General features: G+C 44.4%; 1 pseudogene; it reads right to left on the bottom strand.

The window, feature by feature from the left end:
• Positions 1–26,683, bottom strand: part of LOC141270552 (uncharacterized) — a 123,120-nt pseudogene extending 96,437 nt beyond the window's left edge.
• Between the last annotated feature and the right edge of the window lie 419 nt (positions 26,684–27,102).

The raw sequence follows: 27,102 nt of genomic DNA on the forward strand, positions 1-27,102 counted from the left end.
ATACACAAAAATGTGTACACAAATCACTAAAATCCGTTTCACCGCTCAAAATGCAGCGTTTGTGATAAAACAAAAAGAAAAGAAAAAACGTACTCATAATTGGACACGCTCTATAAAACTGTTGTGTTATTTATTCCATTTGGTGAACGCCGTAAAAAAATAAATAAAACATACGTGAAAATTAGACATTTCATCATACTAACTCACAAAAAAGAGAATAAAAAGCGATCAAAAAGTTATATATAAAAAATATACATACAAATAAAACGTCAAACCGTCCCACAAAAAAGAAGCCATAATATGGTTCGTTCAGCAAAAAAATAAAAAAGTTATAGCTCTCAGAATGTGACAATGGAAAATCAAATTCTTTTTTGTAAAATACTGTTTTTAGTGTGTAAAAATAGCAAAGCATAAATAAAAAATCTGGTATCGCTGTAATCGTACCGACCCGATGAACAAATCAGTCTTATCATTTTTACCACACGGTGAACAGCGCAAAAAAAATATAAAAACAATAACTGAGTTACTGATTTTTGTTCATTCTGTGTCTGAAAAATCTGAATAAAAAGCAATCAAAAATTACTATGTGACCCAAAATGGTACCAAAAAAATCTGCAACTTGTCCTGCAAAAAATAAGCCCTCATACTGCTCTGTTCACCAAAAAATAAAAAAAATTCAGCTCTCAGAATATGGCAACAAAAATAACTACTTCGGAATAAGGCTCAGCTCACGTTTATCTTGCACTCTCCACTGAGCGCTTACTTTGGGTTTCCGTGTAAATTCACTAAAACTGCAATTCAGACAAAACTCCAGATAGAGCCACTCACTTATGAGGCCGATGGAGTCCCTTTGAACTGGACTCTGTTCCGGCGGCGTACCATCATTTTAGGCTTTTTTTTTAGTGCACAAGTGGGGACAACCACAGATCTATACACGCCTAAAAAGATGGAGACTATCGGAGTAGATGTCAAACGGACTTCAAAGTGTCTCCCTCTGAATCTTTGAGGTGGGTGGTTCGGTTGGGGGTTTTGTCTGAATCGTATTTTTGCGGGATTTACACAGAAACTCCGACATAAGTGCTCAGCGTAGACTGGCGATCCAGTCTTATTCTGGAAGCAATCAAAAATTATGTATCCCAAAATGTTACCAATAAAACCCCTAATTTATCCAACACAAAACCAGCAACCTCTCAGGTCCATAATCTGTCACTGGAACTATAGGGGGTCCCACGTTACTGGTAGAACAAAGATTCTGGAAAAGCGACAGCTCCCACCCCCTCAAATAAAATTCAGTGAATTCTGCACTCCCAAATCCAAATGCCCCACCGTGCCTAAACCCCAGTAAATGCCACATGCTTGGCATTACTATAGCAGGGAGAGCACTTAATTTATGGGGTGTGTGTCATCAGGAGAAATGTATGGTGGCGCTACAATATATGGGGGCACTACACTTTATGGGGGCACAATGTATGGGCACTAAACTGAGATATTTGGAATTCTCCAGAATAAAGCACAGCATGCATGTTACATAATAGTCACTGCAGCTGTAGATGAATTCATTGAGTTGTGTAATTTATACAATGTGGTCACTATTGGGGTTTGTTTGCTGTTCTATCACATTTGGGCCTCTGCAAATGTCACCCACAAACTATTCTACCAAAATCTATGCTCCAAAAGCCAAATAGTGCTCCTTCCTTCTCGGCCCTGACGTGTGGCTTAACAGTAATTTATGATGACATATGGGGCTTCATTGCGTTCGGGAGAAATAGCATAACAAATTATGGGGTCCGTTTTCTTTTATTATCATTTGTAAAAATTACAAATTTGGGGCTAAAACTACATTTTGTGAAAAAAATGAAAATTTTCAATATGGCCACCTAATGTTATCAAATTCTGTGTAGTACCTGTGGGTTCAAAATGTTCACTATACCCTTGGATAAAATCCTTGAGGGGTGTAGTTTCCAAAATGGGATAAATTGTTGGGGTTTTCCACTGTTTAGGCACATCAGGGGCTCTCCAAACGCGACATGACACCCGTAAACTATTCCATCAAAGTCTGCGTTCCAAACGTCACTCCTTCCTTTCCAAGCCCTGCCGTGCACCCAAACAATAGTTTCCCCCTACATATGGGGTATGTCCATACTCACGAGCAATTTCACAACAAATTTTGGGTCCATTTTCTCTTGTTACCCTTGTGAAAAATAAAATAAATTGGGGCTAAACTTACATTTTTGTGGAAAAAAATAAAATTTCTTAATTTCACGGCTCTAGGTTATAAACTTCTGTGAAGCACCTGGGGGTGTTCACCACACATCAAGATAAGTTCCCTGAGGGGTCTAGTTTCCAAAATGGTGTCACTTGTGGGGGGTTTCCACTGTTTAGGCACATCAGGGGGCTCTCCAAACGCAACATGGCGTCCGCTAATTATTCAAGCAAATTTTACATTAAAAAAATCAAATGGTGCTCCTTCCCTTCCGAACCCTGCCGTGCGCCGAAACAGTGGTTTTCCCCCACATATGGGGTATCTGCGTGCTCAGGAGGAATTGCAAAACAAATTGTGTGGTCCATTTTCTCTCATTACCCTTGTGAAAATAAAAAAATTGGGTCTGAAGTAAACATTTTGTGAAAAAAAGTAAAATGTTCATTGTTTCCTTCCACATTGCTTCAGTTCATGTGAAGCATGAGAAGGGTTAATAAACTTCTTGAATGTGGTTTTGAGCATCTTGAGGGGTGCAGTTTTTAGAATGGTGTAACTTTTGGGTATTTTCTGTCAAATAGATCCCTCAGAGTCACTTCAAATATGATGTGGTCCCTAAAAAAATGGTTTGGTAAATTTTGTTGGAAAAATGAGAAATCGCTGGCCAACTTTTAACCCTTATAACTTCCTAATAAAAAAAAAATGTGTTTAAAATATTGTGCTGATGTAAATTAGACATGTGAGAAATGTTATTTATTAACTATTTTATGTGACATATCTCTCTGATTTAAGGGTTTGAAAATTCATAGCTTTAAAATTGCAACATTTTTAACATTTTCGCCAAATTTTCATTTTTTCACATGTAAATGCAAATCTTATTGAATAAATGTTACCACTATCATGAAGTACAATATGTCACGAAAAAACACTCTCAGATTCAGTGGGATCTGTTGAAGCGTTCCAGAGTTATTACCCGATAAAAAGTGACACTGGTTAGAAATGTAAAATTTGGCCTTGTCATTAAGGACATAATTGGCTCTGTCCTTAAAGGGGTTAAACAATTCTGGACTGCTCATATGATGATGTCATGTGTTTGAAAGCTTCTGATTCTTTTTTGGCAACATCTGAGTTAATTCGAGACACACCTGTGAATGTATTTTAATGCACACCTGAAACACACTGTTCTTTGTGTAGCATAATGGGAAAGTCTAAAGAAATCAGGAACAGAATTGTGGACTTGCACAAGTCTGGCTCATCCTTGGGTACAATTTCAAGATACCTGAAGGTGCCTCATTCATCTGTACAAACAATTATACGTGAGCACAAACAAGATGGGAATGTCCAGCCATCATACCGCTCAGGAAGGAGACGGGTTCTGTGTCCCAGAGATGAACGTGCTTTGGTTCGACATGTGAATATCAACCCAAGGAAAAAAGCAAAAGACCTTGTGAAGATGATGGCGGAAGCTGATAAGATTGTGTCAATAACCACAGTGAATGGAGTAATGTATCAACATGGACTGAAAGGTCACTCTGCAGGAAGAAGCCATTACTTCAAAAGAAACATAAAAAAGCCAGATTAATGTTTGCAAATGCACACAGGAACACAGACCTTAATTTTTGGAGACATGTCCTGTGGTCTGATGAAACTATAATTGAACTTTTTGGGCATAATGACTATCGTTACGTTTGGAGGAAAAAGGGAGAATCTTGGAAGCCTTAGAACACCATCCCAACGGTGAAACACGCGGGTGGCGGCATCATATTGTGGGCTTGTTTTGCTGCAGGAGGGACTCGTGCACTTCACAAAATAGATGGCATCATGAGAAAAGAAGATTATGTGGCAATACTGAAGCAACATCTCAAGACATCAGTCAGGGGGTTAAAGCTTGGGCGGAAATGGGTCTTTCAAATGGATAATGACCCGAATCATACTGCCAAAATGGTAACAAAGTGGCTTAAGGATAACAAAGTCAATGTTTTGGAGTGGCCATCACAAATCACTGGGCTCAATTGTATTGAAAATTAATGGGCAAAGCTGAAAAGGCAGGTGCGAGCAAGGCAACCTACAACAGTACACTTCAAGTGTCAGTGCAGTTGTGCACATAATGTGGCTGTGGGCGTGTTCTGATGCCCAGATCTTATCTATCTGTGGCTGCCACATGGTGCACCTGGAAGTAGTTAGCGACTTCAGTGAGGAGGGGGACAATGCGTTATGATGTGCTGTCTGCTCAATTCGATGCCCTTCCTCCGCAGCCAAAAGCAGGCACCAACCAGGCATCAGAACGCGTCTGCAGATTCAGTGTGCGTGTTCACATTGACACTTGAAGCACTAGTTATTTTAGACAGCACTTCTTCTCACCAAAGGACCTTTGTGAATTATAACAAGGGGTATGCAAATAGTAGGGTGTAACGGTGCATCAAGGCATAGGCCACGCACAGAAACGCCCTCATTTGCATATAAAAAAATAAATTCATGATTTAAAGGGGTTGTCTGTTCAAAAGTGACCCGGGACTGGAGGGTATTTATTTGTTATACATACCCCCAGCCATTCATCGCCGCCTCTCTCCATTCATGAGAGGCCACACCCTGTCTAGTGACTTGGATGGCCAGTGGGCACGTCCAACTAGAAGGCGCAGCGGCCTTGCTCAATACAAGTGCATGGAGAGCGAGGCCACGCCCACTGACCGGGGGTATGTATAGCACATACATACCCTCCGTTACCGGGTCTCATACTGGTGAATCACCGCAGCGCACAGTACTTGTGCTAGGGGGATTCATAAGTCTGCAGTCACACAGAGTGACTGCAGACTTATCACTTTTGACTGGACCACCCCTTTAAGTTAAAATTGTATGTGCCTGGGCTATGTCCCCTATATAAATCTGTATGCTGAATAATTGGCATTTTGGGGATGAATGACTCCTTATATATCATCGTTCTCAGCAACACATTGTCCTGTGTGCACATGTGCTGCTGAGAAAATGCTTTTCTATGTGTACAGGATGATCATGTTAACAATCATTCTGTGCACATGAGGTCACATCCTGTCTAAACAGGTTATTAAGCGACTGTCAATCGGCTTCATATAGCAAATTAGCGGTCGTTAAAAGGCTGGAACTGGCCAATGTACATGAACCTTAGATCTAAGTACCTGACTTCATGATGACCTCTCACAGCCACAGCTAGTCTCTGCAGGCTTCCATCTTCTACAGTCTTCTGCATCACATCCCGACACAATTCCCTTAAAAATAAGATTGTCATTATAATGTTCCTGAATAAGAATAACTACCCAAGCCGTTCCCTAAATAAGCCCTATGCTGTGCCCCTGAATAAATAATTGCCACTCACTGTTCTGCCTTTGCAAAAAAATTACCCCAGACTGTCTTACTTATGGTACACGGTGTCCACCCTATTCTCTCCTATAAAATTTTCCAACCACACTATTGGAAAATTTATATGACAGTCACAGCACCCCCTCATAAACGAAAACCACCACACTGTCCTCTCCATTCTCCACATAGAGCCCCTTGCCAATGTTCTCCACACAGAGCCCCCTCCCCAGGTTCTCCATATATCTTCTCCCCCCTCCCCAGGTTCTCCATATAGCTCCCCCCTCCATAGGTTCTACATATTGCTACTCCTTCCCCCCTAGTTTCTCCATATAGCTTCTTCCCCCTCCCCAAGTTCTCAATACAGCTTCTCTCCCCCCTCTCCAGATTTTCCATATGGCTTCTCCCCTCCCCAGTTTCTCCATATAGCTTCTCTCCCTCCCTCCCCAGTTTCTCCATATAGCTTCTTCCCCCCTCCCCCCGTTCTCTATATAGCTTCTCACCCCTCCCCGGTTTTTCATCCAGGTTCTTTATGCAGCTTCACCCCCTCCCGAGTTTCTCCATATAGATTCTCTCCCCCATCCCCAGTTTATCCATATAGCTTCTTTTCCCCCTCCCGAGGTTCTCCATATATCTTCACCCGCCCTCCCCAGGTCCTTCATCCAGGTTCTAGATGTACAAAAATGTGAAATATTGATTGCACATTGAATATTGTTTTTATTTCTTTTTTGGATTAAAGATATTAGTAACTGCATATATTTTTGATTCTAATATACTGTATTTTTCCGACTATAAAACACACCTAACCATAAGATGCATCAAAGGTTTAGACAGCATAAAAAAGAAAAACATTTTTTCTACTAATTAAATCTTCCCTGATGGTGTAAAGTGGAGGGGTGAATGTTACAAATTTCGCTATGGAAGAATATGGAAGTAATAAATCTATTGTTAATGTTTCTCCGCACCATGTGTTTTATTTACATACAGCTTTTACAGCTCGAACATTAATGAACACTCTACAGTGCACATATATACACACACACACACACAACACTGCGGCATGGACAGTTCATGCATATTCAGCTCTACTACATACACACATTTACATTCACACACAGCTCTGCTATATATGCACATTTACATACACACAGCTCTGCTACATACGCACATTTACATACGAATACATATCTGCTACATACGCACATTTACATACACACACACACAAACACTGATACACATGCATATTTGCATACACACAGCTCTACTACAAATGCACATTTGTATACATATACGCAATATATACATTATCCCATTTTACAGTTTCATCCAAGTCATGTGATTGATTACATGATCTGAAAGGTCCTTGAGCTAGTTGAGTGGAAGGTCCTTCAGCTGCTCATTCAGGACATGCAGCCTCTCTGCAGATCCTGGTACCTTCCTCTCCTGCTCTGCACCAATCAGTTAGATAAGTGTGGGGCTGGAAATGAGAGTGTAGCTCTCTCAGTGATCAGGAAGGACATTGTCTCAGCATCCTCCTCTGTCACAGGAAGCTGCCTCCAGTCTATAAGACCCACTCAATAATTAGCAATATTTTTTCTTGCTAAAAGCGTGTCTTATATTAAAAAAAACACAGTAAGTTCTAAACTAATTTCCCTTTCTCATTTAATTATACAAATCTCTATGTTTTTTTTACAATTTGTCAATAACATATATACTGTAGCTTCTCCCCACCTGAGCTAGGTTTGATAGTCAACAAAAATTGATTTTTCATTAATTAATTTTCACATTATGATAATGGATTCTCCCGGTGTGGAATTGTTCATGTTTAAAGGGGTTGTCCTCTAAATGGACAACCCCTGTTCATTCCTCATATTTGGTCCAGTTAAAATAAAAACAATTATACAAACCTATCATACCAGTGCCGTTCCAGCGGTGTCAGCATTTGCGTTCCCGGGGCTTATGTAAGGTTGTTATGTCACGTGAGCCCTGTGCCCAATCAGCCCTGCCTTCCTATTGATGTTCCATACAATGAAGCCGGCACTGATTAGGTGCAGGAAAAAAAAATAAAAAATCCCAGCACTCACGTGTTGATGATTAGTTCGTTTATTCCACACCTCACAAAAAGATGTTTCAGCCTAACCAAGGTTTTTTTCAATTGAAAAAAGCCTTGGATAGGCTGAAACGTCTTTTTGTGAGTTGTGGAATAAACGAACTAATCATCAACACGTGAGTGATGGGATTTTTTTTAATTTTTTTTATTTATTTATTTTTTTTTCCTACAGACATTGTTTTCCACGTGCACCATCCTAGCTACACGGAGTGCTGACTATTTTCTTTTGATACTGATTAGGTGCAGGGCTCACGTGATGCAGCAACCTCACGTGAGCCACGGGAACCTGAGTGCCGACACCGCTGTAATGGCACTGCCACAGGAGGTGGGTATGAGTATTTTTATTTTAACAAGGCCAAACAAGAGGAGTGAACAACCCCTTTAATAAGATTCAATTTCCATGTAAAACATTTCCCACATTAAGAACATGAAAAAGGCTTCTCCCCTGTGTGACTGCTCTGGTGACTAAGAAGAGATGATTTCTTCACAAAATATTTTCCACATTGTGAACATAAATAAGGCTTCTCCCCTGTGTGAGTTCTTTTGTGAATTACAAGATTCCATTTCTTGTTAAAACATTTTCTACATTCTGAACAGGAAAAAGGCTTCTCCCATGTGTGAGTTGTCTGGTGCCTAATAAAATCTGATCTCTGGTTAAAACATTTCCCACATTCTAAACAGGAAAAAGGATTCTCCCCTGTGTGAGTTCTCTGGTGCTTAATAAAATTTGATTTCTGCGTAAAATATTTCCCACATTCTTAATAGGAAAAAGACTTCTCCCCTGTGTGAGTTCTCTGGTGCTTAAAAAATCTGATCTCTGGTTAAAACATTTCCCACATTCTGAACATGAATAAGACTTCTCCCCTGTGTGAATTCTTTGGTGCTTAAACAAATCCGATTTTTGGTTAAAACATTTCCCACATTCTGAACATGAATAAGGCTTCTCCCCTGTGTGAATTCTCTGGTGCTTAACCAAATACGATTTTTGGTTAAAACATTTCCCACATTCTGAACATGAAAAAGGCTTCTCACCTGTGTGAGTTGTTTGGTGCCTAATAAAATCTGATCTCTGGTAAAAACATTTCCCACATTCTGAACAGGAAAAACGCTTCTCCCCTGTGTGAGTTCTCTGGTGTATAACAAGAATCCATTTATGGGTAAAACATTTCCCACATTCAGAACATGAAAAAGGCTTCTCTCCTGTGTGAGTTCTTTTGTGAATAACAAGGTTACCTTTCTGGTTAAAATATATCCCACACTCTGAACATGAAAAAGGCTTCTCCCCTGTGTGAGTTTTTTCATGAATAACAAGATTCCCTTTCTGTTTAAAATATTTCCCACATTCTGAACAGGAAAAAGGCTTCTCCACTGTGTGAGTTCTCTGGTGTATAATGAGATTATATTTCTGGTTAAAATATTTGCCACATTCTGAACAGGAAAAGGGCTTCTCCCCTGTGTGAGTTTTCTGATGTGTAACAAGAGATGATTTCTGTGTAAAATATTTCCCACATTCTGAACAGGAAAATGGCTTCTCCTCTGTGTGAGATGTGAGATGTCTGATAAGACTTGATTTCCATAAAAAACATTTTCCACATTCTGAACATGAAAATGGCTTCTCCCCTGTGTGACTTCTCTGATGACTAACAAGATATGATTTCTGGTTAAAATATTTCCCACACTTGGAGCAAGAAAATCTATTCTCCGCTGTGTGATTTTTTTGATGTTTAAGAAAATAATTTTTGAGGGGTAAACCATTTCCATATTCTGAATGTGAAAATGGCTTTTTTGCTTTAGGAGCAGTTCATTTTTTAATGCTTATTCTGTGACTTTGATTTTCCTTAGTTGTCGGTAATGAATCAGAAGACAGGACCTGTTTCAAAGGATCAGATGACAGATCTTTGCTGTGAAGGGATGATGGTATATCTGGAGTAATGGCATTCACTTGAATTGTATTCTGTGACATCTCAAGATCATTTGATTTAAAAATTAAAGATGTCAGCTTTTCCACTGATCTCCAGGTACAGTCACCTGCCAAGAAGAAAACCAATTATTATTTTTGATTTTTGAATAAAATATCCTTGAATTTTACATTTTTTAACATTTCTAGTTAAACTGTCTGTAGAAATGACAAGTTATGGAAAAATATTGAATTATTCACTAAGACACTGACAGTTCACAGTCTAATAGAAAACCTCATAGAACCATGAACCAGTAGAGCGTGGTCTTCAACTGTTTGTTTATTCTGCCTCCCAAATATTAAATAAAAAGCCACCAAAAAACGTTATGTAGGCAAAAATAATACCAATAAAAACTTCTACTCCCCTCACAAAAAATCTAAAAATGGAGAATGAGAGTTTAACAGGTGAATAAAATCTAATTTTATTGAAATACACACGTGGTCAAAATTGTTGGTACCCCTCGTTTAATGAAAGAAAAACCCACAATGGTCACAGAAATAACTTGAATCTGACAAAAGTAATAATAAATTAAAAATATATGAAAATGAACAAATGAAAGTCAGTCATTGCTTTTCAACCCTGCTTCCACAGAATTAAAAAAAAAATTAAACTCATGAAATAGGCCTGGACAGAAATGATGGTACTCATAACTTAATATTTTGTTGAACAACCTTTTGAGGCAATCACTGTAATCAAACGATTCCTGTAACTGTCAATGAGACTTCTGCACCTCTCGACAGGTATCTTGGCCCACTACTCATGAGCAAACTGCTCCAGTTGTCTCGTGGTTGAAGGTTGCCTTTTACAGACGGCATGTTTCAGCTCTTTCCAAAGATGCTCAATAGGATTTAGGTCAGGGCTCATAGAAGGCCACTTTAGAATAGTCCAATGTTTTCCTCTTAGCCATTCTTGGGTGTTTTTAGCTGTGTTTTGGGTCATTATCCTGTTGCAAGACCCATGACCTGCGACTGAGACCAAGCTTTCTGATACTGGGCAGAACATTCTCTCTAGAATCCCTTGATAGTCTTGAGATAACATTTTATCCTGCACTGATTCAAGACACCCTGTGCCAAATGCAGCAAAGCAGCCCCAGAACATAACATAGCCTCCTCCATGTTTCACAGTAGGGACAGTGTTCTTTTCTTGATATGCTTCATTTTTCCATCTGTGAACATAGAGCTGATGTGCCTTGTCAAAAACTTCCATTTTTGTCTCATCTGTCCATAGGACATTCTCCCAGAAGCTTTGTGGCTTGTCAACATGTAGTTTGGCAAATTCCAGTCTGGCTTTCTTATGATTTTTTTTCAACAATGGTGTTCTCCTTGGTCGTCTTCCATGAAGTCCACTTTGAAACAAACAACGACGGAAAGTGCGATCCGACACTGATGTTCCTTGAGCTTGAAGTTCACCTTTAATATCTTTAGAAGTTATCCTGAGTTCTTTTGTTACTATTCGTATTATCCGTCTCTTTGATTTGTCATCAATTTTCCTCCTGCGGCCACGTCCAGGGAGGTTGGCTGCAGTCCCATGAATCTTAAATTTCTGAATAATATGTGCAACTGTAGTCACGGGAACATCAAGCTGCTTGGAGATGGTCTTTAACATGCTTGCCTATAATTTTCTTTCTAATCTCCTGAGACAACTCTTTCCTTTGCTTCCTCTGGTCTATGTTGAGTGTGGTACACACCATGTCACCAAACAGCACATTCAGTATCTATAGCCCTATATACAGGCCCAGTGACTGATTACAAAATTGTAGACACCTGTGATGACAATTAGTGGACACAACTTGATTTAGCATGTCCCTTTTGTCACATTGTTTTCAGGGGTACCATCATTTCTGTCCAGGCCTATTTCATGAGTTTAATTTTTTTTTTAAATTCTGTGGAAGCAGAAAAGCAATGTCTGACTTTCATTTGTTCATTTTCATAGATTTTTAATTTATCATTATTTACTCAGATTCAAGTTATTTCTGTGACCATTGTGGGTTTTTCTTTCATTAAATGAGGGGTACTGTGAGGACCTGGCCACTTACTAAATACTTTTCCAGCACTGAGCACCCATTTTCGTCAATCTTAATTTTGTGTTTTGTTAGAAATTTGCTTGCTGTGTTTAGTTAGTGATTTGTTTGCTCAACAGTTCAACCTCAGGTATCTATTCCATTCAGTGACACCTATTTTCTACTAGATTGTGGTCCCTGCTCATGTAGCTTTAACTGCCTTTTACCATATTGGCAGCTATATTTCAGGCGGATTTGTTCTGTTGCTCTGCAGCTTGTTGGCACATTGCACTGTTTGTTGTCTGTTGAGATAATGCTATTTGATTGTTATGTATCACATGAATTTATATGTCAATAAAATCAGATTTTATACACCAGTTAAACTCTCATTCTCCACCTTTAGATACTTAGTCTGAGTTGGCGTTTTTCACGCCGGTCCCGGCATACATTGTGACCACGTACCTGGCGTTTCTTCTGTATTATGCATTTGGCCTTTTCTGTCTTACTCATCTCATAAAAACAAGATGAGTGCTCCAGGAGACAACGTGTTGGGTAATAAAATGGCAAATCTGCAATTTTCACTCTCCAACATCCACTGCTTGCTAATTTCCAGAAAGTGCCCGTGGAGTCAAAATAGTAACTACTAGAAATGAGTGAGTGTGCTAGAAAATATTTTTATCAGAGCATGTTTGGGTGTTATCCAAGTAGCTCCGGCATACTCGAAAAATATGTTTGAGACACCGCGGCTGCATCTGTTGTGGCTGTTAGACAGCTGCAACACATACGGGAATTGCCTAACAAAGAGGCAATCCCCACATATGTTGTGGCTTTCTAACATCCGCAATACATGCAGCTGCGGGGACTCGAGCATAATATTCAAGCATGCCGTAGCTACTCGGATAACACCCGAGCATGCTCGGATAGCACTATATGCGAGCATGCTCACTCATCTCTAGTAACTACTCCTATAGATTAATTCACTGAGGGTTATAATTTACAAAATGGAGTCACTTTATGGAGATTTCTACTGCTCTAATTTTCTACCGGTTTGTCATATTAGGGCTACTGCAAATCATGTGTCCCATCTTCTATGGGATCTGCTCCTGCGACGTCTGTTTCTGTCACCAAGCGGCGCTGGTGATGGAGGGTGCCTATGACCAGTAGAACCATCCAGTCTGGCAGTGTGGGTGTGTGTGCTGTTCAGATGCAGTAATCTCGTTCCTGTTTCAGCCAATTGGAAAGCACCACACCCTATTAAAGCTCAAACCATATTGCCGAAGCTGCCAGATACAGCCTTGTTTCCTGTTGTATAAGTCCAGATTCCAGATCAATGTAGAGAGGTTAAAAATGTAATGAGCAAGGCAATCCATGGAATCTGGAAAATGGAGTAGATGGTGCCAAGCCTGTTTGTGGCAGCCACTGTCACGCACTACCTTGGGACTGTGGGCACTAAACAGGTCCCTAGAACTAGGGGCACACTAGACTATTCTTGTCCCATGGATTACTCCTTAAGGTGGAAACACAGTGTTCTTGTGTCTTACTATGCTCCTATATCAAACCTAATTTATCCCCTCACCCACCCAGAGAGGTGGGAAGCCAAAGTATATAGGAATACACTAACCAGACAAACAAGGGAAGACTGATGGAGATAAATGAAAACAACAATAATACAAAATACAGTCACCAAACAACAGAGTGAAAACACACAAAGGAGAAACCAAATAGGATAAGAATATGCACACAAACAAAACTCCAATCAGCAATCTCCTGAACAAATCTCCTAACGCCTACTACAACCATGAACACCACCTCCAACTCCAAACCAGGCAGTAAGAACTGACACTAGCAATCCCTAAGTGCCAGTGGCAAACATATATAGCAGAGGGGAGTGGCCAACAATGAACAGCTGAGACAATAAAGGTAGGAAAGCTCCAGGACCTTCAACTGAACAGATTAACCCTTGCACTGCTAACAAGGAAAAAAATGCACTGTTTAATAAGATGGTGAAGTGTTTCTAACCAGTGCAGGAGTTAGTGAAACCAGACACCGCAATCTTCTTTCTCTTCTCTTTCAAGATATCCCAGTGACATTTACCCCCCTTCTAAATGGGATCTCTGGAACCTCATGGCCGGGTTTATCTAGGTGAACTGAGTGAAACAACTGGACCAACCTGATCGCATGAAGGTCAGATGCCGGTACCCACATTCTCTCTTCAGGACAGTAACCCTTCCAGTGTACCAGATACTGAAGAGACAGATAAATCAAGCGGGAAATGATAATTTTAGCTATCTGAAATTCCAGATTCCCATCAACAATGAATGGAGAAAGTGGTAGTGGAGATGGTTCAGATCAAGCGATGTATTTCTTCAGAAGAGATTGGTGAAACACATTACGAATCCTAAAAGTGGGAGGTAAAGCAAGGCAAAACGCCATTGGATTGACAACTGCCACAATCTATAGAGACCAATGAACCTGGATCCCAATTTCCAAGAATTTAATGTTCTTCGAGAACATTGACACCAAATCACCAACACACAGATCCAGACCCACCAAATGTCTCCGATCAGCCATACTCTTATATTTGGACCCCATCTTCTTCAAATTATCAAAAATACCCTGCCACACTGATGTAATAGATGAAGAAAACCGTTCGTCCTCAGGTACTCCTGAAGAACAATTCCTATTGAAAGAGCAGAATTGAGGATGAAATCCATATGCTCCGAAGAACAGGGACTTGCCAGTGGACTCATGACAACAGTTATTCACAGTGAATTCAGAGGTAAGTAAGAAACTCATTCCTCCTGATTCTCAGACGCAAAACACCTATGATATGACTGTCAAGGGTGTGTCAGGTGTGACAGACAGTTGCTCTGGAGTTGGCTGTAGTAGGTCACTGCGCTTGGCATTGCAGACGCCTTCTTGATTCCCTCATCTCTGTAGTATAGTTATATCATTCTTCCTTTATGACCCATCAGTGACCTCTACCTTCTGCTCCTGATTGACACACCCTTGCTGGGTAGTTAAATGGTCTCAGTTTGTACCTCTGTGTAGGCTTGGAGCACTAGCAGTCAGCTAGTTTCTTCTCTGGTGCCCTTGGAGGACAGTTGGCGTTATCTCTCTGGTGTCTGCTCAAGATAAGTGTATCCCCTTTGTTTGTTTACCTTGTTATCTTTAGTTTGTTGTGGGGTCTGACTAGTGCTCACCCTGTCCCCTCCATATCTAGGGCCAAGCTCTAGGGACATTCAGGGCTTAGGTTCCTGCTCGGCGATAGGTGTGAAACCTATATAGGGACGATAGGGTAGGCAGGGTGATATTAGATCTGCCCAGGGGTCTCCATTCCCCCTTTCCCTAGTGTTTGGGCTTCCTCCCCCTCTTCCCTTCGTGTTGCATTAAGTGTCACACAAGGTGTGGGAAAGACTAAGAGACCAAAGTCTGCATGTGTATGGGAAGTCAAAATCCTGCTGCAATTGGATGTGCCGGTCAGTTTTTTCTGTCTCTCAATAGGGTTTAGGTCAGGCGATGAAGGGGCCATGTCATTATTCTTTCATCTTAAGGTCTTTACTGACAGCCAAGCACTAGAGACTTCGATGTTGCAATGAAGCATTGTCGTGCATAAATAAGAAACTAGCTGACTGTTAGTGCTCCAAGCCTCCAAGTTGAGGTTGCCCTTTAGACTGTTGATGAAAAGCGGAAGAAAATTAAAGATGGACCCCCAAACGAGCACAAAGTGCTTTCCAAAATTTGGAAATAAATTGCACACCCCGGTAGGAAACAATATCAGTAGGAATCCCATGTAACTTTATGATTTCTTTCATAAAAATTTGTGCCAAGATCTTGGCATTAGGTAAAGCAGGTAGTGCAATGAAATGAGATATCTTGCTGAATCTATTCACCACCAAAATGACAGTATTACCTGCTGACACAGGTAGATCAGTGATGAAATCTACCCACAAATGAGTCCAAAGCCTACAGGGAATCACCAAAGGTTGAGGAGCCATAGACGGACGGATAAGTATGTGTGGTCCTAGCATGCACACAAATACTGCAGGCACCTACATACACCGAACATTCTGGTGTACCCCAGACCACGAAAAACGACGAGTGAGAAGATCTTTGGAGGCTTTAATACCAGGATGTCCGGCCAAGACCTAATCATGATGTTCGCTTAGAACAGTTTACCTAAAGGACAGGCAGCAGAACATATAGTAGCAATAACTACCCTTTTCTGTAAATTACGAACCAGTTCACAACTGGCTCCTCACCGAGGAAAATAACGAGAGAAGGCATCTGGCTTAATGCTCTTATGCCCGAGCCTATACGTCACAAAAAAGTTGAACCTGGTGAAGAACAATGACCATCTTGCCTGTCTAGGTGTCACACTGTAGCGTCGGCGTCCCTGCCCTCTGCTAGGCAGGGATGCTGTTCCCCTCACCTCTCTGCTCCGAGCCCGGCGTCCTCCTCCCGCTCTGCTGGCCGTCCTAAGGAGTCCCCGGCCAATGGCCGGAGGACTTCACCATATATAAGGCACCTCCTCCAAAATGGAGGTGCCCGAGCAATGTTGTTGCACTGTTCACTACTCTGCTTCAGCCCTCAGGTCCCGTTGCCAGTTACCTGTCAGTTACCTGCCTGATTCCTGCCAGAGTCCTGCCAGTTTGCTGTCTGTTTCCTGCCTGATATTCCTGCTACCTGCTTGCTAGCCTTCCTACTCCTGTCAGTCTGTCTATGGACCAGCTTGGCCGCTCACCTGGGAGCGCACATCTGCTACCTGCCTGCTAGCCTACCTGGAGGCTCCGCCGTCACGTGCTGTGACCACCTGCTATTCCAGAGACTCTTGCCCGCTCACCTGGGAGCGCTCCTCCGCTACCTGCCTGCTTGCCTGCTTGCCTACCTGGAGGCTCCGCCGTCACGTGCTGTGACCACCTGCTATTCCAGAGACTCTTGCCCGCTCACCTGGGAGCGCTCCTCCACTACCTGCCTGCTTGCCTACCTGGAGGCTCCGCCATCACGTGCTGTGACCACCTGCTATTCCAGAGACTCTTGCCCGCTCACCTGGGAGCGCTCCTCCGCTACCTGCCTGTTTGCCTACCTGGAGGATCCGCCGTCACATGCTGTGACCACCCGTTCATCCAGAGACTCTCGCTTGCTCACCTGGGAGCACACATCTTCCATCTGCCTGCTAGCCTACCTGGAGGTTCAGCCATCACAGGTCGTACCTACCCTTTACCCAGAGACTGCCCCGGTCACTTGCCGTGACCTCCAGCCCGTTCATCCAGAGACTGCCCCGGTCACTTGCCGTGACCTCCAGCCCGTTCATCCAGAGACTGCCCCGGTCACTTGCCGTGACCTCCTGCCCGTTCACCCAGAGACTGTCCCGGTCACCTGCTGTGACTGCCTGCCCGTCTTCCCTGGTCGCCACCCGCTCCCTTACAAGGACCGCCCCCTTGTATAGTAGCTCAGAGGTTCCGCCTCCCAGACCCGTTACAGTTTGCTCGGGCCATGGAACCCGGTGGCACCCAAGCTCCCTCACTCTCGGACCTCTGTCATGAACTGTCCCGTCAGAGGTCCCAACAGGAGTCCATCCTGGGTCACCTGCGGAATGTCAATTCTCGCCTGGACACTCTGACTGCTCCACCAGCAACCACCGCCAGTGCCATGACTCGCAACCCGGCAGCTCCGCTGCCCACCAATACCATGGTATCCTACCCCGGACCCCGGCTTTCTGCACCTCCTTGCTTCGGAGGCGACTCCGCTCAGGCTCGGGGCTTCATAAATCAGTGCACCCTGCACTTTGAACTCCTGTCCCACCAGTTTAACTCCGACCGGGCCAAAATTGCCTTCATCATGTCCCATCTCACCGGGGAGGCCCTGGCCTGGCTAAATCCTCTATGGGAGAGAGGAGACCCCCTGGTGTCCGACTTGCCTGCCTTTCTCACGGCTTTCCGGAAAGTCTTCGACGAAGCCGGACGGAAGACCTCATCCGCATCTTCTCTGCTACGCCTCCACCAGGGAAATCTCACCGTGGGCCAATATGCCTTACGGTTCCGTACCCTTGCCTCGGAGCTGGCTTGGGATAACGACGCTCTGGTATCTGTCTTCTGGGAGGTTCTGTTCGGCCGTATTAAAGATGAACTCGCCGGTCGGGACATTCCTACCACTCTCGATGACTTAATAACGCTTGCCACCCGGATTGACCTACGGTTCCAGGAGCGTGCCAAAGAGGTCACCCGTGAGAGGAGGTTTCTACGTCTAGCTCCTACTTTTCAGAAACCCGTCACTCCCTCCGTTTCTCCCCAGGTACACTCTCCTGAGCCTATGCAGGTCGACCAGACCAAGATGGTCAAAACCCGTCAGGACTTACGCCGTGCCGAAGGGAGCTGCTTCTACTGTGGCAGTAAGGAGCACCGGATCCGTACCTGCCCGGAGAGGTCGGGAAACGCCTGTGTCTAGGTTCGCTCAGAGAGGTCGACCTAGACAAGAATAAATCCTCTCCATCTCTGCTACTGTCAGTCTCTATTATCTGCGGGGAGAATCGTTATTTCGAACTAGCCCAACTTGACTCTGGAGCGGCCGGGAATCTTATTTCACAGTCCCTGGTAGAAAAATACCGCATTCCAACCAAACCTCTGGCTGTACCATTATCTGTCGCTGCTGTGGATGGGGGCCTCTTACCACGTCCCATCCAACTCATCACCGAATCCATAACTCTGCAGGTGGGAATGCTGCATTCTGAGAGCATCTCTTTTCATGTTCTGCCTGGACTCTCTCACGCCCTCTTACTAGGTCTACCTTGGCTCCAGAGACATGCACCCGTGCATGACTGGCAGACCGGAGAAGTCCTTCGCTGGGGACAGGACTGTCATGAGACTTGTTTGGTTCCTGTTCATCCCGTCCGTCCTTCTCCTACCCCAACTAATCTACCTGGACTTCCGATTCCCTATTGGTCATTTGCTGATGTCTTTAATAAAAAGGAGGCAGAGACATTACCCCCTCATAGACCATACGACTGTCCTATCGACCTGTTACCCGGTACTACTCCTCCCCGTGGGCGTATTTACCCATTGTCCGCTGCTGAGACCCGGTCGATGTCCGAATATATTGAGGAGAATTTGGCCAGGGGATTCATCCGGAAATCTACCTCCCCGGCGGGAGCAGACTTCTTCTTCGTAAAAAAGAAGGACGGCTCTCTCCGTCCCTGTATAGACTATAGAGGCCTTAACCAGATCACGGTGAAGAATAAGTACCCCCTTCCGCTCATTCCAGAATTATTTGATCGCCTGAGGGGGGCTGGAGTCTTCACCAAACTGGACCTCCGTGGGGCGTACAACCTGGTCCGTATCCGTCAAGGGGATGAATGGAAGACTGCATTCAACACCCGGGACGGCCACTATGAATATCTGGTAATGCCCTTTGGTCTCTGTAACGCTCCTGCCGTCTTTCAAGAGTTGGTCAATGACATCTTCCGGGACCTTCTCTACTCCTGCGTAGTGGTGTACCTGGACGACATCTTGGTCTTCTCTCCGGATCTCCAGACTCACCGGAGGGACGTTCGTCAGGTCCTGCTCAGGCTCAGGCAGAATCACCTCTTCGCTAAATATGAGAAGTGCCTCTTTGAGCAGACCTCGCTTCCGTTTTTGGGCTACATTATTTCTCAGACCGGCCTACGAATGGATCCAGAGAAACTGTCTGCCATCGAGAAATGGCCCCGACCGGAGGGGTTGAAGGCCATTCAGCGGTTCCTGGGCTTCGCCAACTACAACCGCCTCTTCATACTACACTTCTCTTCCCGGACTGCCCCAATTTCCGCGCTCACCCGTAAGGGTACTAATCCCAAGGAGTGGCCGTCCGAAGCAGAGGAGGCCTTTCTTTCCTTAAAACAGGCCTTCTCTTCCGCCCCGGTGCTGCATCGTCCGGACGGCAACAAGCAGTTCTTCCTGGAGGTTGACGCCTCCTCCTCTGGAGCCGGAGCTGTACTTACTCAAAAATCATCTTCCGGGAGGATGGTAACTTGCGGCTTCTTCTCCAAACTCTTCTCCTCTTCTGAGCGCAATTATTCCATAGGAGACCGAGAGTTATTGGCCATCAAGCTGGCATTGGAGGAGTGGCGTTACCTACTCAAGGGGGCTCTTCATCCGGTAATAATTTACACTGACCACAAGAACTTGGCTTATCTCCAGCATGCCCAGAGACTTAACCCGCGCCAAGCCCGGGGGTCCTTGTTTTTTGCTCGCTTTGATTTTGTTCTACATTTTCGCCCGGCTGACAAGAACATCAAGGCGGACGCCTTGTCCCGATCCTTTCTGGTATCTGACCTCGAGGAAGAACCTAAACATATCATCGATCCCGCCAGAGTAATGCAGGTGGCTCCCGTGAGTCTAAATCGTCTCCCTCCCGGTAAGACGTTCGTATCGGTACCTGATCGGGAGAAGATGCTACACTGGGGTCATTCGTCTAAACTAGCTGGCCACGCCGGTCAGAAAAAGACCCTCCAGCTTATTACCCGGCACTACTGGTGGCCTAACCTGCACAAGGATGTAATAGACTTTGTTTCTGCCTGTGTGTCCTGCGCCCGCAACAAAGTTCCGAGACACCTGCCAGCCGGTCGCCTCCTTCCTCTGCCAGTACCTGCTGCCCCCTGGCAGCATATAGCGATGGACTTCATAACTGATCTTCCCGTCTCTGCCGGTTGTACGGTCATTTTGGTGGTCGCTGACCGCTTTTCCAAGATGGCTCACTTCATTCCCCTGCCAGGCCTCCCGTCTGCACCCGAGCTGGCTAAAGACTTTATCCGCCACATCTTCCGTCTTCATGGCCTGCCCCGTCACATCGTGTCGGATCGTGGGGTACAGTTCACTTCTCGTTTCTGGAGAGCCACTTGTAAATTGCTAGACGTCACCCTGGACTTCTCCTCCGCTTACCACCCACAGTCTAATGGTCAAGTGGAGCGGATCAATCAGATCCTGACCAGTTACCTCCGGCACTTCGTTAATGCCCAGCATTCTGACTGGGTGGATCTCCTGCCATGGGCCGAATTCTCGTACAACAATCAAGACAGCGAATCTTCCTACAAATCCCCGTTTTTTGTAGTCTTCGGTCAGCATCCTCGGATCCCGTTTCCCGTCTCCACCTCGGTGGACAATCCGGCTGCGGAATCTCTTGTTAACAAATTTTCCTCCATATGGGAGAGTACCCGGTCCGCACTCCTTCTGTCATCCGAGCGTATGAAAAGACATGCTGACAAAAAACGTCTGGATCCTCCTCAATTCCGTCCAGGGGATAAGGTCTGGCTCTCGTCCAAGTATGTCCGGCTCAAGATTCCTTCCTATAAGTTAGGGCCTCGGTTCATCGGTCCTCTGGAGGTCATCAGTCAGATCAACCCGGTGGCCTATAAATTGAAACTCCCGGCCAACTTGCGGATCCCTAACTCCTTCCATGTATCTCTCCTCAAACCTGTGGTACTTAACTCTTTTTCCAAGTCTACAGGTACGCCTCCTGCTCCGGTTTCCGCTGAAAACGAATTTGAGGTAGAGAACATTCTGGCCACCAAAAGGGTAAGAGGGAAGACCTTTTTTCTAGTAGATTGGAAGGGGTTTGGTCCTGAAGAGAGAACGTGGGAGCCCCGGGAGAACATCCATGCCCCTCTCATCCTTGCTAAATTTCTGTCTGGCCTAAAAAAGGGGGGGCCTAAAGGGGGGGGTACTGTAGCGTCGGCGTCCCTGCCCTCTGCTAGGCAGGGACGCTGTTCCCCTCACCTCTCTGCTCCGAGCCCGGCGTCCTCCTCCCGCTCTGCTGGCGGCGCGCGCTCCTTCCCGGCCACTGTGCTTAGGGCGCGCGCGCTCCCTCCCTCTTAAAGGGGCCGCGCGCGCCGTCCTAAGGAGTCCCCGGCCAATGGCCGGAGGACTTCACCATATATAAGGCACCTCCTCCAAAATGGAGGTGCCCGAGCAATGTTGTTGCACTGTTCACTACTGTGCTTCAGCCCTCAGGTCCCGTTGCCAGTTACCTGTCAGTTACCTGCCTGATTCCTGCCAGAGTCCTGCCAGTTTGCTGTCTGTTTCCTGCCTGATATTCCTGCTACCTGCTTGCTAGCCTGAGGTCCGACGGTCTGCCTTCCTACTCCTGTCAGTCTGTCTATGGACCAGCTTGGCCGCTCACCTGGGAGCGCACATCTGCTACCTGCCTGCTAGTCTACCTGGAGGCTCCGCCGTCACATGCTGTGACCACCTGCTATTCCAGAGACTCTTGCCCGCTCACCTGGGAGCGCTCCTCCGCTACCTGCCTGCTTGCCTACCTGGAGGCTCCGCCGTCACGTGCTGTGACCACCTGCTATTCCAGAGACTCTTGCCCGCTCACCTGGGAGCGCTCCTCCGCTACCTGCCTGCTTGCCTACCTGGAGGCTCCGCCGTCACGTGCTGTGACCACCTGCTATTCCAGAGACTCTTGCCCGCTCACCTGGGAGCGCTCCTCCGCTACCTGCCTGTTTGCCTACCTGGAGGATCCGCCGTCACATGCTGTGACCACCCGTTCATCCAGAGACTCTCGCTTGCTCACCTGGGAGCACACATCTTCCATCTGCCTGCTAGCCTACCTGGAGGTTCAGCCATCACAGGTCATACCTACCCTTTACCCAGAGACTGCCCCGGTCACTTGCCGTGACTTCCAGCCCGTTCATCCAGAGACTGCCCCGGTCACTTGCCGTGACCTCCAGCCCGTTCATCCAGAGACTGCCCCGGTCACTTGCCGTGACCTCCTGCCCGTTCACCCAGAGACTGTCCCGGTCACCTGCTGTGACTGCCTGCCCGTCTTCCCTGGTCGCCACCCGCTCCCTTACAAGGACCGCCCCCTTGTATAGTAGCTCAGAGGTTCCGCCTCCCAGACCCGTTACACACACGCTCTGCAGAATCCAAATATAAAAGATTTTTAAGATCAGTGATTACCATGACCTGATGTACTGCCCCGTCCAAAAAATGTCACCACTCTTCAAAAGCCCATTCTCTTGTCAAGAATTCCCTATTACCATTGTCATAGTTTTTCTCAGCGGATGACAGTATCTTTGAAAAGAATGCACACGGACGCCATTTACTTGGAGACACGCTCTGTGACAATACAGCCCTGACTTCAGACGCGTCAACCTCTACAGTGAATGGCTGAGTGACATCAGGCTGTATGAGAATTGGTGCAGAAGCAAAACATTTTTTTAAAGTATCAAATGCCTCACTGGCCGGACTAGACCATTTGGAAAGGTCCGTCTCTTTCCTGGTAATATCTGTCACAGGTTTGGCCACTAACGAAAAAGTTCTTGATGAACTTATGGTAGTAATTGGCGAAACCTAAAAACCTTTGTAAAGCTGTTAAGTCTTCAAGATAATCCCAATCCAGTACCGCCCAGACTTTAGTCGAATCCATGTGAAAACTGGTGGATGAAAAGAAATAACCCAGAAAAGGGATCCCCTGAACTGAGAACATACTTTCAAATTACTTGACAAATAATTTATAGTCGCGGAAATCTGTAGAAAGGATGAGGATGTGCACACAAATAAAACGTCAAGCAACAATCTCCTGAACAAATCTCCTAACGCCTACTCCAACCACAAACTTGTTACGTTACTGGCGTAGCACTACTGGAATCCAGTGGGCAGAGGAGCATGATCAAGAAATGGCAGGCAGTAGTTGAAGTTCTTACAAGTATCAGTGTGAGTTGCTGAAACAATCCGTAGAAAAGTGGGAACAGTCTGGATAAAATACAGTAGTTCTCAGAACAAGGAGCTGGAGACTGAACTAGTCTAAAATGCTAGACACAATACTCAACCAATGAATGAGGGATCCATGTGCCTTTAAGTAGGCCCAAACAGGAATCAAGATGTGTCTCCAGTGGTAAGAGGTGAAATTGGAGCATAATATCAAGGTGAACAATAGCAGCCACTAGTGGTCAAACTGTAGAAGGACAACAGAAACCCTGACAGAACTACACTTCCAACTCCAAACCAGGCAGTAAGAATGAACACTGGCAATTCCTAAGTGTCATTCCATCTGCAAAGGGCAAACTATTCCAATAAAATCTGCATTAAAAAGCTATGGTGCTCCTTCCTTTTTTAACCCTGCCATGTGTCCAGACAGTAGTGCACAACCATATATAGGGGACTGTTGAATTCAAGAGAAGTTGGAAAACAATTTGTAAGGTCCATTTGTTTCCTATTATCCTTTGTGAAGAATTCAAAAGTTATCATCATATAAAGTGACACACGTCAGATTTGAAAAATGGGCCAGATTAGGAACAGAAAACTGTCTGCAGGAAGGGGCTAAATCAGGGTATTTTGGGCACTAACTACTGTAGTGAAAGACTGTAACTATAGAAAATAACACATCTACTGAAATGATCAAACTCAACAGTCTTCATTCGTAAAAAATGAGTAACTGGTGGTGAAACCTCTCTGGGGTAATTAGGGTATGGGGCATGGTGGCTCTTGGCCATCTAAACTATCATAAGGGACAATATTTTCTATCAAGAAGAAATATTAGATATTCAAAAGAGACCTTTTTATAAGAGTGCAGATCTGAGGTGTCTTAAATTGAAACCTCAGGCATTTGGAAGAGGCAATGGAGACCTTTTTTTAAAGACTACCAGGGAATTATAGACTCACATAAGTGAGGCAGGATGATCCCACCATAATCAACCTATCATACAGAATAAACCTGTAAAAAAAAGACATTGAATAAAAAAGTACGTTACATCCACAACATCAAAGTATATATGAGGGGAGAACTCCAACACTAAACCGGAGTTGCACTCATTTATGGTGGACCATTGGAGCTACTATGAGGTCTGACCAAAAGAATAGAGAAAGTATTATGGCCCCCATTTCAGGAGAGATTGTGCAGTAATCTGAATTCCTTAGGATCGAAAACATAATGTAATTTATGACAAGGAATGATTCCATGAAACCAGGGCTCGAGCCATGCCACCACATCTCCGGTAGGCGTGAATAAATGTATATTACAGCCATCAGCCATGCACAGCTTAGAAATACATCATGGCACAAGTGCAATGTTTTTTATGTAGTTTATCGCGATCCTAATTGAAGTTAGTTGGTTTTTAAAGAAATTGAAAAGTCAGGATAAAGGGAAACTCAGCTGTTATTGTACAGAAATTCACACTTGGCCCTCATTGCGCATTTAATGCTATCGATCATAAAAGTGAAGTTTGGCCAGAAAGACTGGACCTGGTCTTGTAGGGACCATATGAGCACATTCAGCAGCACAGAAGGGAGAGAAGGTAGATTCATCCAATAAGATATCAGGGTTCAAGGAAGCCTACAGCATCTTTATCCTCCACTTTCTATTAGAAACCCATCATAATATTTTTCTTCAAGTGATTTTCTTACTTGTCAGCACACTCTACATACGCTGTTATTTGGCTTTGCAGTTTACAGACCTAGACAGGTAAGGGTCAACATCTTCTAATCCCGGGGGGTAGGTGGATCCTCCAGGTTGTAAGTTCTATAGAAAAGGGCTTTCAATGCCCAAAGTCATTTGAACAGTTTTAGGTGGAGGAGAATGTTGTGGTCTCGAGGCAAAATGGTGATCACACGATTGTGATACGGCCGGACTACACCATGGATAAAGCAGCCACAGCCGGTGACTGAGAAGAATCTGTGACTTCTCTGTATTTAGTGGTTACTACTCACCTGGGCGGTTATCTGTAGGAATCTCCTCTTTACACCGCTCATCACCCCTCACATATGTCTCTGTAGTATTAATATGGGTCAGATCTTCATCCTGAAACAAATATTGTAAAAGTCACCAACAGGTGGAGAAGTCACATCTATGATCAGCTCTAATCCTGCCATCTCCACTGTTCTCAATACACAAGTATAAAACATATAATACTGGTGGATAAAGCAAGACTGAGCACAAGACCTTCACAGCAGTCTACACATCATAGGGGAGATTTCATGACACCTTTTCTCCATCTACCTGATGATCCTGAGGAACATTGGGATCTTCTTGTTTACAGTCCTGTGGAAGAAGAGGACAGGGACATCTCTCTGGTGTTGTCCTCTGGTGTTGTCCAACATAAGTCTCCACCCAACCAAAAAGCACTAGATACTGGCTGGTGATAAGCTCATGCAGCCTCTATCTATCCCTCATCCCCTCAAGATGGCTGGACCATCCTTGTAAATAAGCCATTGTACTTTGTGTCACCCCCACCTCATTGTAGATTGTAAGCTCTTAGGAGCAGGGTCGTCATTATTTTTGCTGTAATTATTGTATTATCTTTAGCTATGTTACTTATGACTGTTGTACATGAACCTGTGAATTGTTAAGCGCTGCGGAATATGTTGGCGCTATATAAATAAAGATTATTATTATTATATTATTATTGTCCTCCTACTGGATAGATCTGGGGGAAGCACATACAGGGACTAAATTCATTCTTTACATACAGATAATTATAGGTGGTGTGTATTTGGTCCTGTCTACCTGTCTATTACCTGGTGATGTGAGGGGCTGGGGAACCTCCATGACATCCTTGTACAGATCTTTGTGTCCTTCTACATATTCCCACTCCTCCATGGAGAAACAGACTGTGACATCCTGACACCTTATAGGAACCTGACACATACAATGATACCGTCATCCCCCCAATCTCTTAATAGCATTATTGTATAATGTCCCTGCATTCCCAGCAGTGTCACCTCTCCAGTCAGAAGTTCAATTATCTTGTAGGTGAGTTCTAGGATCTTCTGGTCATTGATGTCCTCATGTATCATGGGGTGAGGAGGAGGCCCAGTGAGTGGGCTCAGAGGTTTTCTCCATCCCTCAGACACAGGGTCCTGACAGTGCTCTCTAGAGGTCTTCTTCACTACTGTGTAATCCTGGTTATGGAGAGACACATTAATAAATCTCACTACAGACATTTCCAGAGTCCTCACCTCTCCAGTTCTGTCCATCTGTTATTCCCATAGATAAGAATGATGTAATGTGACATCATCAGAATCTCTCACCTCTCCAGTAAGCCAGAAGAGGATCTCTAGGGTGAGGTGTAATATCCTATCTGCCATCTTCTCTCTGTCCATATCGATCTTTGATGGGTAAATCAGGAAAATTCTCTTATATAGAAGATCTTCACTGAGAGGATCTGATATTGTAGAGACCTGAATGAGAAGAAGATAAGCCTATGTAACATCATAAAAATCCTGTGTAATAATACAATTACTGGATATAATAAGGGAAACATATGATGAGGTTTATTATTTTACAGTATTTAGTTTTCTTCTTTACGTCTACTAATAAAACCTATATATTTTAGGCCACAGACAACAAACAGTTTCTTCCTCAGAGTCTACAGCTGAATACGTTTCTCATAGACTCATCGTCCATAACACTAATTCTCGTCTCATTTACCAACACTAACCGGCATTTGCTTGACAAAGGTTCTGTGATATGACTAAAATGTTGCAATATCGGCTAAAGAAGTCCACACTTTTTGCTTATTAAAGGAGTGCTTCCT

Source organism: Phyllobates terribilis, unplaced genomic scaffold (assembly GCF_046119375.1).
Source record: "Phyllobates terribilis strain yellow unplaced genomic scaffold, ASM4611937v1 Scaffold_5__5_contigs__length_657084704, whole genome shotgun sequence".
NCBI lineage: Eukaryota > Metazoa > Chordata > Amphibia > Anura > Dendrobatidae > Phyllobates > Phyllobates terribilis.